The sequence below is a fragment of the Eublepharis macularius genome, chromosome 6 (assembly GCF_028583425.1).
Source record: "Eublepharis macularius isolate TG4126 chromosome 6, MPM_Emac_v1.0, whole genome shotgun sequence".
Taxonomy (NCBI): Eukaryota; Metazoa; Chordata; class Lepidosauria; order Squamata; family Eublepharidae; genus Eublepharis; species Eublepharis macularius.
In genome coordinates, this window is record NC_072795.1 from 73029145 (window position 1) to 73046962 (window position 17818).

A 17818-nucleotide genomic window follows, 5' to 3' on the forward strand; every position below is an offset into this window, starting at 1 on the left:
GTCGCACAACTTTCCCCAGCAACAGGAGTCACCTGCAGTGCGGCTAACACCCACCAGGTGGTATCAGCCACACACACCCAGCCAAATGACCCCCCTACAAGAAGCCAACGGCCTACAGCAATGGGGGAGGGGTGATGGGGGGAATAATAGCCCCGGGGGGGAGCCCCTAACGGGTCCGAAAAGCCCACCAGGCAAGGGTAGTGCCACGGGCAAAGCCAGGCCCACTAGGGCCAATTGCTGTAGTGACAGCCCCGAAATGGCTAGCCCACCAAAGCCCCCGGGCCCGAAAAGATCCGCGCCGCGCCGAGCCGCCGATACCGCGGCGGCGCCCCACACACTCCGCCGCCGTTACCACGGCGGCGGCTCCACAACTCCGGGCCGTGCACAGCCCGCAGCAGGCCCAGCCGGCCCGGCCAAGCTCCCTGCTGCTGTGCTGCAAAGCGCCGGAGCACGGAGCAAGTCCTCCAACTCCGAGCGCTTGAAAAATCTGACGCCGGGAAGGGGCAGAACGCGCACAAAAGCGCCAAGCTCCGCCCCTTTCCAGAACCCGGATGGAGAGGGAGGGAGTCTGCCTCCTTCTCCTTCCAAGGGCTCCAATTGCCGGCTCCCAGCTTACGCGGCGAGCCGCGGCTGGGAGAGCCGAATTATTCTCTTTTTACTATTTTCCAAGAAGACATTTGCATGGTTCAGAGTGGAAATGCAGTTATGACATTTTATAAATGTTGCTTACAGAAAGATCAGGCCCACATTGCTAAGCTTGCTGGTGCCTTTAATGGCTGTATGAGAGTCAAGAATTCAACAGGTAAAATTCTTCAAAAGCTTCAAGAATCTGATCAATGGAAACCCTAGTCCTCCCAATACTACACATTTAGGATGTTATATCAGCAGTCAATGCTCAGTTAACCATCCTGCTGTCCAAACACAAAGCCCCCCTGGCTTAAGTGACACACTAGCACAAGAACCTTGCTCCCAGGCTAACCCATGAATTTGCTGGGGAAAGGTACTTTAATCAAAATATTTTAAACGAGCCCAGATGCATAGACTTAAAAAATCCTTATTGTCCATTTTGAAAAGCATATATTTTAAACATTAAAATTGTAAACCTGATGCTCAAATCTCATCCCCTCTCCTCCACAGCTTATCCTTCCTCCAAATGTTAAATGTAAATCTAGAAAGAATTGCTCCAACCAAACAAGAGGCAAAGGAGAAGAAATGTTTAATATTCAAGTGTGCTGGAGTAACATTATAAAGTAAATCACACTGTTACTGGAAGATACTCTTCTTACATATCTTTAGATTGAAATTGGAAATGGAAAACACATTTTTAAAATTCTCTTTACATCTTAACTGAACATCACAGGTGGCAGAAAAACTGGTTAATTTTTTACACATGCACACTGGGCCATTTTAGATACCATGAAAAGGGGAGGAAATGCAAGAAGATATAAAGAGCAGTAACAAACAGGAGCAGAATCATACTGTTGGTAGGTTGTCAAAAGTGGGTCATCTTTACTCCACTTTATATGAATTGTGTTGTGTTTGTTTCAGTGAAGTCTGTATTATGTATGACTGACTGGGTACAAAGTCATCATGACCTAAACATTCCAATTTCTCAATGAACTTGTCTGAATGTTTGCAGGGGTGGGGAAATTGTCAGATGGAATAAAATTGCATATGGGGAGGAATAGCTTTGCCGGGAAGGCTGAGGACTTTGAAGAGATCACAAGGATCAAGGAAGTATATGAAGGCTGAATCACATTTTGATTAGAACCAACCAGCCAGTTCTTTGAATTCAGGCTCTGAGAAGTATCCTATTCTTGCATTTTAGTTATCATGCAAGGTATGAAATAGAAGAATAGTTTCTCTAATAATGCTGCTCAACCCTCACTTGTGTTGAGTCTAGAAGTTAGCAAGCAAAAAAGGGAAGTTTTTTACTGATATTTTACAAAGCAGCTAAAGTTTGACACACTTCTAAACTCCCCACCACCACCACCACCACCACCACCACTTTTTGCAAAACAGGGCTTCAAGTCAAGACCAAAAGTGTGATTTTTTAAAACTTTCCTAGATTCCAGTGATTGAATTAGCTATTCAGATTAAACAAGAGCTAACCCACTCCAGCACTTTGCTGGTACAAGTCCCCACCTTTAATGAACTGGAACATACTTGAAGTGTTGTTGTTTTGATGCAGGTCATGGGTAATGGGACATGTTGTCTGCAGGAATGCAAAGGATGACACTTGTGTTCCCATTAATGAACATTACTTGGTGCCCTCTCTTGCTGTGGGTCTTTTTCAATGCTAAGCAGTTTGAAAGACTGCCAGCAAGATGCCAAAAAGCCAAAGCACCTGCCGTGAAACTAACTAACTAAAACTGCTGCATGAAGTCTGTAAAAATGCTTGCATTAAAATGGGGGGGGGGGGAGAGCTAACATGTGGTGCAAATTTCCAGGAAGCTGAGAGAGTGACAGGTCTTAAAAGGGGGAAGGAATACATCAGCCTATGAAGCAAAAGTGCACCTTTGAGCCTGCTTCAGCAGCTAAAAAGCGCAAGCACAGCAGGTCTTGCTCCCTCAGCAAGTAAAAAGTTCAAATGAAGCGCAATTAAGTTTAACCCGTCAGTGAGGGCATTCTCAGTGCAGCCAGCCCAATGAATGCTAAGTAGCTCATTGTATGTGCTTTATGTTAAAGATAAAAACTGTTACAAATGTTTAGGAAAAGCAGCACTCTTTCATCAAAGTCTTCCCAAAGCAGGCACAGGACAGTGCTAGAGGTCAATTGAATTCCTTTCTCACATATTCGACCTCAGTCCAGCCTTTATTTATTATTTATTGAAAAAAAGTATGCCTTGATAGATAGTAGAGGACCAGCTGGTTTCTGGTATTGTTACCATTGTAATAAGGATGGTTATGTGCTCTGTTACTAAGATACAGTTCATATGATATTTGAGTATTGTGGGACTACTTCCACATATCCAGATCTCAATATGGTATCATCTCTAATAAACTTGTCAGGTGTGGAATATAGATTCCATATCCAGTATAGATTATGCTCTATGAAATGTTTCATTAAATGCTTATATGTCTGCTTCTAAGCCTGCAGAATCAAAAACTTGCATTTGCAGCTGTCTCTGAAATTTTCTGTGTATTCAGCATCTGTAGCATGAAATTTCCTAAGATTGTTTAGAGATAAAGAAATGCTTGTAACTGTGAGTCTCTCTACACGAGAGACATCTAACACGTGAAGAACACGCCAGGAGATGCAATGGTAGCCGGGAAGGGCAGGGCAAAGGCTGGAGCTGTGTGAAAGGGCTATGAAATGCCAGAAGGGAAACTTCAGCCCATTATAACCTCTCCAGGTCCAAACCTGGCTCTGGAAGGCAGCTTCAGCCTCTTTCCATTCCTCCTTACCCTCTGGTTGTGATCCTACACAGTTTTAGACTGGAGAGGTGAAATTGACAGAGCCTTTGGGGAGGCAAAGATGAAATTAACAAACCCTCTGAGGAGCAATCTCTGCTGGCTCTGTCTTTTTAAACTATGCTTCCCGGCTAATATTCTATCTCCCTACACTTGACAAACATGCACTGAGGCATCTCATGTAGAGAGATTCAATGTGTGGGGAATGTGTGTGCATGTGCGTGTGTGGGTATAGCAGAAGAAGCATCAAGGCACTCCCATTTTGGTCATGAAACAGACTGTCCTGAAAGAGGGGTGGGAGCAAATTATCAACTGGGAAACCACTCCTTTCGCTAAACAAATTCAATGCCATAGTCACAGATAAGTCTGTTACACCTCTAAGTCCTGTTGTGTTTAGAGATTGCCTAGTCTGAGGTTTCTTTAAAAGAAGCAGGGGCAGAGAGTAAATGAGTGGTCGCACTTCTTCTCCCAGTTCTCACCTGAGAAGTGGAGATATATGTGTTTTCCTGTCATATGGGCAGAACATGCCTCTCCACACATGTCAATGGCTCTCTCTCTCCATCCATATATCATGAAGTATAAAAAATACTAAGTACTATTTAGAGAATAATTTTAATATTGTGCTAAATGTACTATTTTCCAACCAGTTTACCATTTTCTGAAACATACATAGCAGACACTTTGAAACAAACAAAGTTCAAATGGCCCACAGCAAAATACTAATTTGAAGTTTTGTTTTGCTTCATATGTCATCATAAGCAAAGTATATGATTTGCCTTTTTTATTAGCAAGAAACATCCAAACAAAATTACATTTTGTCGAAGGCTTTCACGGCCGGAGAACGATGGTTGTTGGGGGTTTTCTGGGCTGTATTGCCGTGGTCTTGGCATTGTAGTTCCTGACGTTTCGCCAGCAGCTGTGGCTGGCATCTTCAGAGGTGTAGCACCAAAAGACAGAGATCTCTCAGTGTCACAGTGTGGAAAAGATGTAGGTCATTTGTATCTACTCAGGAGGGGTGGGGTTGAGCTGAGTCATTCTGTAAGAGTTTCCCAGGGTGTGGAATGCTAATGGCGGGAGGCTTCACTGTAACCTGAGGAGGTTCTTTTGCATATGGATTGGTGCTTGATGTGCTAATCTTCTCTGCAGGGCTATTGTCGGGTGTGGAGTGTTTTGTTGGCCTGGTGTTTTTCAGAACTGGAGCCCATGCTCTGTTCATTCTTAAGGTTTCTTCTTTCCTGTTGAAGTTTTGCTTATGCTTGTGAATTTCAATGGCTTCCCTGTGCAGTCTGACAAAGTAGTTGGAAGTGTTGTCCAGTATTTTGGTGTCCTGGAATAAGATACTGTGCCCTGTTTGAGTTAGGCTATGTTCAGCCACTGCTGATTTTTCAGGCTGTCCAAGTCTGCAGTGTCTTTCATGTTCTTTTATTCTTGTCTGGATGCTACATCGGGACCACAAAGCGTAGCAAGGAAAGAAGAAACCTTAAGAATGAACAGAGCATGGGCTCCAGTTCTGAAAAACACCAGGCCAACAAAACACTCCACACCCGACAATAGCCCTGCAGAGAAGATTAGCACATCAAGCACCAATCCATATGCAAAAGAACCTCCTCAGGTTACAGTGAAGCCTCCCGCCATTAGCATTCCACACCCTGGGAAACTCTTACAGAATGACTCAGCTCAACCCCACCCCTCCTGAGTAGATACAAATGACCTACATCTTTTCCACACTGTGACACTGAGAGATCTCTGTCTTTTGGTGCTACACCTCTGAAGATGCCAGCCACAGCTGCTGGCGAAACGTCAGGAACTGCAATGCCAAGACCACGGCAATACAGCCCGGAAAACCCCCAACAACCAAAATTACATTTTGTCTTTCTTATATTTCTAATAGACTAATACCCAAAGATCTTATTATTATGGTTTGCATTTGGGTTTTTCCCCCTAAGTATGTTTTCTGTTTCCTGGTCCTCTTTTGTTTACTCCTTTTTGTCTTTACAAGCTTCTTTTGATTTCTTAGTAAGCAAGAAGCCCAGTTGCGTTCATCTGTATCTATTATGTTTGTCTTATCAAATTCTGCATCTACCTCATTGGCATTGTTTGCATATCCACAGAAAGCAGCCTGCATTACCATATAGGCTCAGCAGAACTCCTGAAATGTACTGGGAAGAAGAATTTAATTCTCTTTTGTACATAATACACAGAATAAGAAGGTATTAGCTACTCAGAAACCCATGACTTTCCCAAAATTACCAGTTAGTACCATAGATACCTTATTTTTGTGAATTGGATTTACTAGAGTCTCATTGTTTCATCTTTTTTCTGTCTGTATTTTGTGTGTGCATGTGTTATGTGCTATCAAGTCATTTCTAACTTGGTGACCCTATGAATGAATGAATTAATGATCTCCAGAACATCCTATCATTAAAAGCCTTGTTCAGATCATGCAAACTGGAGGCTGTGTCTTCATTTATTGAGTCAAGTCAGATCAAAGTTGCAATAAAACTTTAATACCTAGACGTAAATCCTAGAAAGCACAGGTACTTGAGAACAATCAATAGGCACAGAGAAACAAGGCAGAACACTTAGAAAAAAGAATCAAAAGGTAAATTGCCAGCTAATCCTATGCTTACAAAGAACACCTACGTTCCTTTTTTTGGGAAGGGGTCCAAGGCAAGGGCCTGTCCTTGATATCAGAGTTGGGACTCCAATCTTAACACCTCCCTTAACACCTCCAATCCAGGTTAATAGTTTTATAGATTTTCTTGCAGCCTGAAAGTTTCTTTTCTAAACAAATCATAATATAGGGTACTAATTAAAAGTTTTCCTCCAAGCCTGATTTTTGACCAACCACTTCAAAGTCTGGATTAAAGGAATATAAGGCACCAGCTAGTCTCATGATCTACCATGCCATGCCTTGACAGTTTAGCCAAATGGTGGAATGAGTCTAGGATTCAGTTTCCTTTCACAGACTAATTGATCATCATATTCCTAACTTTCTCTCTTCCTGGGATGTAACTTTAGGATCTAACTGCCCCTTTTGCCTGTATTATTCTAAGTGCATATCTTTCCATAACAAATCCAAGATAGCCACCGAAAGAGTTTTTTCTGTTATTCCTAGTGGCAAGAACTTGTTTTAATCTAAATTATAATATTTATTTGGTACCAGTCTTGTTCAAGATATGCAATAAAATATAGATCAATCCCTACCACAAAGGCTTACAATCGATATTTGATAAAAAAGAAAAGGATAGGTGAGATTAATGACTATTAGGAATTCTTAGAAAACCTTCAATAGTACTGGAGAAGCAGGCAAAGAAAGGCTAGGATGTTTAAGGATTAGGAACGGCTAAGAAATAAAAATAGTATAGGAAACATCTGGATTAACACATTGTTCCAGATATAAGGAGAAACATGACAAAATACTCAGATACAGGATAAAAGGAAGATTTAAAAAGAGGCCAAATAATTTGACTGCGTGAAGATTGGTAAAAGGGAAAATGAAGAATTACATATTCAAAGGACAAAGAGATGGGGGCAAACTGAAGACTGTCTCAGAAAAGCAATGCACAGTGACTCTATTTATCAGGAATAATACCAGAGTCAAGCAGCAGGCTCTGACTGTTCTATAAAGTGGGGTCTTGGACCAGATGAAGTACAAGTGAAGTGGATGGATCAAACTAATCTTATATTTCAATGTGTCACACAGCAATGTGAGGTGATATACCAAGATAAAGAGGAAAGCTGACAGTGTGATAGCTATTGGGTCATTACTTCAGAAGTTACATTACCAAAAAAAAAGCTGTTTGCTTCATCTAGATTTGTTGGCTCAGCCAGCTTTCGCCTTTAACACATGGGATGGCTTGTTGAAAGTTGTGGTGACTTTAAGGGTTGTGATTTAGCCCTGGAAAAGGATGCACTAAGAATTTCCTATCTGAGGAAGAATATAGATTATGAGAAAATATCTTATACTTTATGTATTTATTTATTTATGTTATTTATAGTCCACCTTTAACTGAAACTCAAGGTGGATTACACAATGTACATCAATATGATCAAACATTCAGAATTCATTAGGGTATGAACTGCAGAAATTTGAATACAAACAGAAGCCAATTAGAACTGAAGACAATGCTGAAACAAAGCATGCACAATTTAACACAACTCAATAGGTACACAGTAGTATATAGTCCATAGATTCCCTGACCCGTTATCATTTCCTTACAGTACAGTCCTCTCATCTGTGTAAAAAGGCCCCCTTGAATAATTGTTTTGCATAGTTTGCAGAAAGCCAGAAGAGTGGGGTTCCTCCTACAGGCCCTACTAAATCTAACAATATTATAATCCTTACAATATTATATAAGCAGTATATTTGTATTCTTCTACAGGAATAGAAATACAGAAGAAAAGTTAAAAGTGCTGTTATATATTTCTCCCTCAGTCCCATTGAAGTTCACCTGGATATTTCCAGTTGGTGATGGAGGAGGAGAAGGAAGAGAGGAAGGATAATAGAGACATACTAAAGTGGGGAGAATCGTGCCACAACTTCATCAGTTACAGGATCTTCAATTCTTAGCACAGCATAGGTAGGGGACAATGAGCATAGTTGACCGCCCAACTGCTGGAAGCACCTTCCTCAATCCACTTGTTGGGGTAACCAAGGGAAGAGGGCTGATATCAGGGCTGCAGTAGAAACCACTATTCCTACCCATCACCATCCTCCTGACAGTGCGGTCAATGTGTCATCTCCAAGCTTCACTGCCATGCACCATGCAGCCCCAGAGCCCCTTAAGGGGACCATCTTTTTTGGTCATGCAGGGATCCCACCCTAAACAACCATACTATGTTCCCCAGCCAATGCCTACCCTCCATCATTCAGTTGTGACAATGCTTCATTAACAGTGCAATCAGACATATACAGTAAACATACACAGAAAACATGCTATGAGGAAGGCAACCCCCCCAGGTCTATTAGCCAGTCATAGCCCTGGATAAAATTCCTTCCTAGCCCTGTTAACCAGCAACTCTGTCATCCCACACCGTGGATATAGCAAAGAATGACGAGTCATGACAGAATGAAATGGGAAATATAAGGTGGACAGGTTGGTCTTTTCAGGGATAAAGCTCTTGAATGCCCAGGGTACTTGCTGCCTCTTCATTTTCAATGTGAGCCATGGACCAGATTGCAACCTGAAGCCCTCAGGTCGGGGCCAATGACCTCCTCCCCCCTCCCCAGTCAGCCCATGGGGGCAGGATAGTTGGAAGCTGATTGGAGGCCGCCTGGGTGATAGGTCAGCCAACGCTGGGCCCAAAATTGCCCGACATCATCCTATTTCCTTCCCCAGGTTCAAATGATGCACTAGCTTACTTTAACAGATTCAAATAGCCTCCAGTCCAGTACAGGTAGATAGGATCAGGTCTTTCCCAAATCATTCACACAGCTCTTTTTCTGTTCAGATCTCCCAGCAACCATGTCTGTGGAATCACAGGTATATGAAAAGATTCTTCTGATCATTCATATCCAAAGGCCAAACTATGTTTACACTCCAAGGCACGCATCTAGAGAAGAAACAGGTGATGAGTCAACAGGTGATGTTGCTGCTGTATCTTTTGTGGCAATAATATAACTCCACTTCACAGGCATTTGAACTTTATGAATTCAAATTATCTTTTTTATTTTTTAAAAAGAAGATATGTAAAGCTTCCCTTTTTCTCTCTTCTTCTTCCTTTCACTTTATCCTGTCAGCACTGCATATATCAAACTAGAACTCTGGGTTTTAACTAGGCTTTGCTGTTTCATTCTAGTTCATGAATTTTTCAGTGTTTACACTTATGCTTAATATAATAAGATTGATAGCACAGCTGCCTGATAGATTCACATCCAACCTCCTCTGCTAAGAGAGGGATGTTTGTTCTTTTCTCCTAATTTCCTGTAATACCTGAAAGTTCATTTTCACCTTTTGCATCCTGACACACCATCTCATCTTTCAAATATCCATCCCCTGAAATAATATGTTCAAGATAACAACATTTACCCAGTGGATTTATATGATTAGAGCTCCACATGATGTCTAAACTACTGCAAGCTCATCAATGTCTTCTCTTTTCATTGCAGATACAGATTTGTCTGCAAGAACTCAATCTTTCTGACAGTCCATGTACTAATCCATGGAAGAACCAGAGGGCACTGTTAAGGTTCAAGTTGCAACATTTGATTCCTAGGTAATCTTATGAAATATAATAGAACTGATCTCTGTGAGCTGCCAATTGTATCCAGTATACCAATATACCAGTTTAATTCTTATGAACATATAAAGGAGAAGCAAAGATATATATCAGACAAGAAAGGCTTAATTACTGAATGTATGAGATGCAGATCCTCAAACAGACATACTATGGAAGAACAATAAAATCAAACCTGTAGCAAGCTTTCAAAAGTCTGATCTGAACTCATTTTGAAAAAGGAATTCTTCTTTATGCAATGTCTAGATTTTCTTGTTTAATAAACAGTTTCAACAATAAACTACTGAGAGGATCCATTATGCAATTTGCAGATCCCATTATCCATTTTTAGAACTGCATATCAAAACACAACAGCATATTAAAAATGAATTTAGATAAGTTTAATGTCATATGGGATGCTTGGAATGCTAATGATTACAACCATACCACTATGATCTAGTTTACTATTTGTCCAATTAACACACAACTCTATCATTTCACACTCCCTTTCCAACCTTTGGTCACCTTTTATTTTCTGCTTTATGTTCCTTACCTATATAAAAAAATGCCAGAATTCAATAAATGAGCATTAGCCAAATTGGTTTACTAATTAAGATTTTTTTCTTCCTGAAAGTTTTATATATACCAAAGTAGAGAGGAATTATATATCAGTTTCTCAAAATGTCACATTTTTATTCTATTATTTTTAAGTAGTTTCTCTGATCTCTTTGTATTGTTTTTGTTACAAATACTGAAACTACTGATACTAACCAAGTAGCATGTTCATAGTCTATGGCCTATATGAACAGGTCACAAAATAGCCATGAAGACAAAATATAGAAATGTCTATATGCCTTTGACTCTCTAGTTCTGGTCCATTGCCACCTCACCTTCCTCTGATTTTTTTACTCCTACAATTTCCTCTTTTATCCCAAATGCCTCTGCCAGCTCCCCACTCTGCTTGATGCCATTGGCTGATCTGTTTTGAAGTCACAGAAGGGTTTCCCATAGATAAGAGCATGTCAGGCATCTTTGGCTGTCATTGGTTTCTGATCTCACAGATATTTGAGTGTCTTTGCCTTAGGTTTCTGATTAGCAAAGAATTTAAGGCATCTTAGGCTTTGAATTCAAAGGTTCATGAATGCCTTTGGATAGATCAAAGCAATTCATCCGCACCAATTATTCTGAAGGGCGGCTGTGTTAGACTGTTGCAGCAAAAAATAAACAGGTGTCTTGCTGTGCTTCAAAGGCTTATGAAATTTAATTCCAGCATAAACCTTTCATGGACTAGAATCCACTTCTCTAGATGCTACACATCTTGTGGCATAGAAGACTCAACCCAATAGGAGCCTTGTGACAATAAAGACTAACAAAATTTTATTCCCACTTAAGCTTTCATTGACTTAAGCGTTCATTGCACTCATTGCATTCCATAGTTCTGTCCCATGGAAGTTTATGCTAGGATAAATTTCATTAATCTTTTTGGTATCATGAGACTTCTGCTTAGTTCATCTATGGAATGTCATTTTCAGATGACGTCCTTGGCAAAAATTGGTTGACTGGTATTAAGAATTGTATAATAGAGGCAGAGAAACCAGTGGATGATGTGTATGGGATGTGATCGTGTTTCCTGTATATAAAGAACTTTTAAGTTTGAAGATAGGACAAAATTGATATTTAGGATGAATGAAGAACTGTTAACTGAATTTTGTTAACAGTGATAATGATGATGATAACAAAAAAACCCAAATTCTAGAGAGCACATAAGAAAGCATGTTCTGCATAAACAAGCTGGAGAACTAAACAAAAACATAATTCAAAATAAGTTCCAAACTAAAAGAAGAAAAGGGAGAATAAAATTCAAAACATAGACTCATAGTAGGCTACAGTTTTTGATCACTTTATTTCATATTTTGAGGAAAAGAGGGATGGATACACTTCACTTTCCAGATGAATGGATGTGTGGTACTATTCTACAAAACCTTCTTTCAATTACATGACACACAACTGCACTGTTCAAGGGGCCATGTTTTTCAGGAGCTTTTCAGATGTCACGTACTATGCAAGCTACCAGTAATATCATTCGTTTATTTGGCATTTATTTTTAATATGATACTAATATTGTGACAGACTACTGCTACAAACATTTCCATCCTGACATGAATTCTTGGATGATGTCCCAGAATGTAATTCAATTCCCCTGGGACTCTAGGAAGAAACTGGATATGTTTATTTGATTTGACAAAACTACCTACTCTAATTCACAGGAGGACCAAAAATAGAGAGTATGAAAAAACCAATGTGAATTTATATACCAACAATTCTTATAAGTGGACTGAAGGAAAAATGGCAAAAGTCATAGATTTTTTAAAGTGCACGGCTGTGAATCAGAACTTCACCTCTGCAGTGAACTCACCATGTGCTTCAGACAAGCTCCTCTTTCAGTTCCATCTCATGAAGATAATAATATTGACCTATTTTGCAGTTCTTTTAAGGATTACAAGATAATATTTGTGAACCACTTTGAATACTCTGAAGTGGTACAGCCTAAAGTGAAGAACCCTCTGTTACCAGAACTGCTCTTTATTATAATGGGGAATTAGCTGTAGCAGTCTGTAACTTAAAATTAGCGCGGATCTTAACCTATGTCTACGGAGGTCCCGATCCCAGACACTCAAGTGAAAAAGAGGCAGACTACAAATAGGTTCCAAACACGTGTATTTAGTGTGGCGTAAGCCTAAACTTGCACAAGCATACAAAGAACATACAAGACCTAAGAAATACAGAGTAGGAAATGTAGAGACTTTCGCATTAGCAGGTTCCCAACGATGATAATGGAAATACTCACAATCCTGGAGCGAAGCAGAGACACAGCAGCGAGGGTGGCCCAATGCCAGCACTGGGACCACAGACGGACAGCGAGGAGTTCTGGATAGGATGGCACGCGCACCATGCGGTCTGAGAGACCAGCTTAAATACCCCAAAACGTACCCTGGGGCTGGTGCTGTACTTGGTGGTTCTCACAGTTTAAAACAAAGGTTCTAATGGGTTACTGAATGGCTTGGATGGGCCACTTTGGTAATCAGATCGTGATAAGTGACACCTCAGGAAGAGGGGACAAAAGAGGGAGGGGGAAATCCAAGTGGGCTGAAAGGATGTTCCAGCGGACAGGGCTTGTCCTGATGTCATCAGCTCTGGAATGCGGAGGTTTCTTTGAGATGCATTCTCTAAGTGCTTGGGATGGTCAGCACTTAGTTCCTTCTCCTGGGCGGCTCCTAAGATATGCAGAGCGGGGCGAGGTACTCTCGCGGCGGACGTGGTGTGCCCGCTTCGCCGAAATGGCTTCCCAAAGCAGTCTTTTCCTCTGGGTCTTCTGGCTGCCTAAGAACATGGATGCTGGCTGGGCATAGCTGGGGCTGGATAGCAGGCTGCCCGGTAGCGAGGGCAAGCTTGGGGACCGATCCGCGGGAGACTCCAGGCGGGAACTGACCAGGGAGCACCTAGCCAGGCTCGCTGGAGGTTTCCCCGGCAGGCGCCCGGCTGCTAGCAGCGGCTTGGGCCCATATGAGGCAGGCTTCCATGGAGGCAGGGGGAACAACACTTTAAAACACAGTCCAAAGCAGGGAACAGGCACGGTCCGTGGCAGATGGCAGTGCAGGCACGGGGCACACTTGTAATAAAGTCCAAACACACACTAGGAAGTCCAGATACAAGTCAGGGCAGGGCTGCCCAGAAATAGAGTCCTTTGTGCAGTTATCCAAACATGGAGTCAGGGAACTACACAGTCTATTGCAGCAGCAAGGTAATTGACACGCAGGCAGGAAACTGACACGTGTATTAACACACACACGTGCAAAGCAATCTTTGTGCAGCAGTGAAACAGTAATCCAGGAAACTTTAACACAGTCCATGGCAGGCCTTAAAGCAGGGGAGGGGGCCTACTTGGCAACACCTCTTTCTATATAGGGTCCCATGAGATAACACCATTTCTCTAATCAGCCTCGCTCTATGTCCCTTTTTATAAGCAGATGTGGATGGTGATCTGCTGGATGTGCTATTTCTCTGAGGAAGAGAAGGCCTCCTTGCTTTTAGAAAGCTAAGTAATGACAAGCTCCATGGTTGATGTGGTTTAGTGTTTAGAGTGTTGGACTAGAATCTGTCTAACATTCCTTTATAAGGTTGTTGTTGTGAAGGTTAAGTGGAAAAGGGTAGAGAACAATATGAAAAGCCACTTTTAGTTCCCTAATCAGGGAGAAAAGTGAGATGTAAGTATCTAAGGTTGCCAAGTCCCCTCACCCTCCCAGTGGGAGGGGGACCTAGCATATACCTTGCCAGTCTCCTCCCAGCAGGTATGATGACATCACTTCTGAAAGTGACATCATAGTACCCGGCAGCGGGCATGCTCTTGCCCTTCACAGGGGCCAATTTTGTGAAGCCCCTATGAAGCATTGGAGCATGCCCGCAGCCAGGTCACTTGATGACACTTTCAGAAGTGATGTCATCATGCTTGTGGAGAGCATGCTCACTGCCCTGGCCTGGGGACTTTTCCCCCACTGGCCAGTTGAGTGGTGCCAAGGGGCATAGCTTGGGAGTGGGAGATCCCCTGTCCACACTGGGGGATTGGCAATGCCATCTTTTGACAGGTGTTTAGGATCATTTGATTGGAGCACAGTAATCTCTTTAAGTTTGTTTCTGTTTTATTTGCTATTTGTTTATTTAAAGCATTTCTATACTGACTTGCCACCCAACTAGGGTCAACATTAAGAGTTAAAATCAAGACATTAAAACAGCATTAAACCATACAAACACACATATCAAAACAACCATGGAGGAGGGGCAATAACATTTAGTGGGGGGAACATCAAACCCAAACAAAAAAAAATCTTCATCCACTGGCAGAAGACAACAATAGAGAGAGACAGGCTAATCTTTCTGAGGAGGGAGTTTCAAAGTCTCAGCACCATGACAAGAAGCCCTTTTGGGGTTGTCGCTCATCTAGCCTCAACTGGCATCCAAAGCAGGGCCTCCAAATATGGCTGGGGTGAATGGGCAAGTTCATATGGGAGTAGACAGTCCTTAAGGTATGCTGGCCCCAAGCTGCATACAATTCTACAGGTCAAAACTAGCACTTTGAACTGGACCTGGAAGCAAATTGGGAGCCAGTGTAGATGGAAAAAGACAGGAGTGATGTGGTCCCTATGACCTACCTCTGTCAATATTCTGGCAGCATTCTGTATGAGATGTAGCTGCCAGACGGTCTTCAACAGCAGCCCTGTGTCAACTACATTGCAATAATCTAACCTAGTTATTACCAGGGCATATAGACCCCTGGGTTTGGCAAGATCTTTTCTCTCTAGGAAGGGGCACAGCTGGTTCACCTGCTGAAGCTGGTGAAAGGCACCCATGGCCACCACTGGCATCTGTTTATCCATCAGGAAGACTGGGTTCAGAAGCACTCTTACGCTACAAACATCTTCTTTTAGGGGGATGGGTCAAACCTTTCCAACACTAGTAGCACCTCTATTTTGTTGGAATTGTTTCATCTTGTTACTAGAGATAGACACGAACAGCAATACGAACAAATAAAAGCCACGAACAGCCCAATCTGCTGTTCATGAACAAGCTGTTCGTGAGGCCCCAAATGAACAGGTGGTCGTTGCAAGCCTCGTTCATTGCTGTTTGTTGCTGTTCATCAAGCCAGACAGTCTGGCAGCTGCAATCAATTCCCTTGGCAACTCAGGCAGGGATTGTCTGAACTCTGTCTGAACTCCTGCTGTTGCCCTGGAAACAACCAAAACAAAGGGAGAAGATTACACTACCACAATAGTTAAGTACACACCAATACAAGGAAGTGTGCCAACACAGCTATTATTATTATTGCAGCACAAGTAAATTATACAATCAATATAAACACAACAGTTTCGATTCCATTCAATTCAATGTGGCTGCAAACTTGTTCCAATAGACTGAGAGAGTCAAGTCCCATATGTTAACGGAACCTCTTTATCACAGGCTGCAAACGGTGCCAGTTGTGAAGTTAATCGGTGGCGTCCAAGATTTATGAGCTCCAAGGTGGCAACGAGCTATACCGGTCTATTCCTTTCGGCTCGTTTCAAACCCAGTTCTTCATCAGGCCACCAATGTCAGTTAATCAAAGTATTTCGTATCCAAACTCAAAAAGCATTCTGGTTTACATTCAGGTTTACATTTAGAGATCCAGCTCTAACTCGAGAGCTAACTCGAGAGCTGGATCTCTAAATGTAAACCTGAATGTAAACCAGAATGCTTTTTGAGTTTGGATACGAAATACTTTGATTAACTGACATTGGTGGCCTGATGAAGAACTGGGTTTGAAACGAGCCGAAAGGAATAGACCGGTATAGCTCGTTGCCACCTTGGAGCTCATAAATCTTGGACGCCACCGATTAACTTCACAACTGGCACCGTTTGCAGCCTGTGATAAAGAGGTTCCGTTAACATATGGGACTTGACTCTCTCAGTCTATTGGAACAAGTTTGCAGCCACATTGAATTGAATGGAATCGAAACTGTTGTGTTTATATTGATTGTATAATTTACTTGTGCTGCAATAATAATAATAGCTGTGTTGGCACACTTCCTTGTATTGTTGCCCTGGAAACCCCAATCTAAGCCCAATTTAGCTTGATAGGCAGGTCTTCCTTTCAAGTGTGGAGCTCCAAATTTGTTACAACAAGGGAGCAAACACTAGGGGGGAGGGGGGCTACCAGCTCTGACTTTATAGACAGTGGAGAAACAGTTGCTGTTGGCATTTTGATAGAGTGCATTGGAGCTTGAATTTTCTTTGTGTGTGGTGGGATATGGATCAACCCCTTCAGGTTCCAGGGCTGCTGCCAGGCTCTGGGCCAAGCTATTATTTATTATTGGTACCTTTCCTGCTCAGGTCAGGTTTCTGGCAGTGGTACAGTAGGGATCTTGACCTGGATGATGGCTGGAGGAGAGCCTGCTGGCCCCCATGAACAGCCAACCACAAACATGTTCGTGAACAGGGCCATGTTCATGGTTGTTCGTGAGTCCTTGTTCGTGGATGGCAATGAACAATGAACATCATGTTCATTTTTTTTCTGTTCGTGCCCATCTCTACTTGTTAGCCTTCATCCTTCCTGAAACTGCTTCCAGAAACCCATTCATAGTTTCCATATCTTCCCTGGGGTCTGCTGAATGTAATCTACATATGAGTAGCAACTCAGCACAAATCATTAGATGACCTCTCTCAGCAGTTTTACATAGATGTTGAAAAGCATAAGTGGGAATCTTATGGAAACTCAAAAGTCAGAGGCCGAGGGATAGAGTGGCAGTCTCGCAACTCCAGACTCTGAAACTCCAGACTCGCAACTCCAGACTCTTTTGGTCCTACCTTTGAGAGGACCAAAACCACCATAGAACAGCTACTCTTCCCAGTAGTCCCATTATTAGCTGATTCAGTGATCTAGTATCCAAGTCTATTTCTGTAAGCAAATCTATCATTGCTTAGGGTTTTTCTGATTATAGAGTAAGTCTAGGGAATGGACAAGTCTGTCAAAAATACCTTAATGCATATTTACTTTGTAACAATGATGATATCTACAAGTTTTGTTTCAGGACATTAGAAACATATCCTAAATCCACTATTGACAATTTGAATTGTCTAAGTTTTCCTTGTCAGATTTCATTTCCAAAGCTAAATTCTGGTATTTATTCCTGTTTCCATTGTCTGATTTCAATGTTATTTGTGAAATATCAATTTGTTTGCTTACTACTATTAAATAATTGTTTTTTTCTGTTGCAAAATGTTCCAACACCAGATGTAAAGATTCTTAAAGGCAGAATAAGAACATTTTCGTCATAAGAGAGTAGTTGTGAATTAACGTTGGTTCTGCATACCCAGTTGGATTAATTATTTTTGCAGCCTTATTTTCAGCCTTGACTAGTGGTCAGAAAACTAGATAATCAAATGCCTTGAAGTAGTTTTAAAACCCAATATTTACTGCACTGATATGTGTACTAACTCTCTACATCTTTCAAATTATATGATGATTATTATCCTTATCACTATGTTTTATCTTTCTGAGGTAGGTTAGACAAATTGGTATCCCCTGTAGTTTAGCTGAAATTTTAAAGATTTTCTCTACTTCCATAGAATCACAGTGCATAGTCAGTTTATCTTGG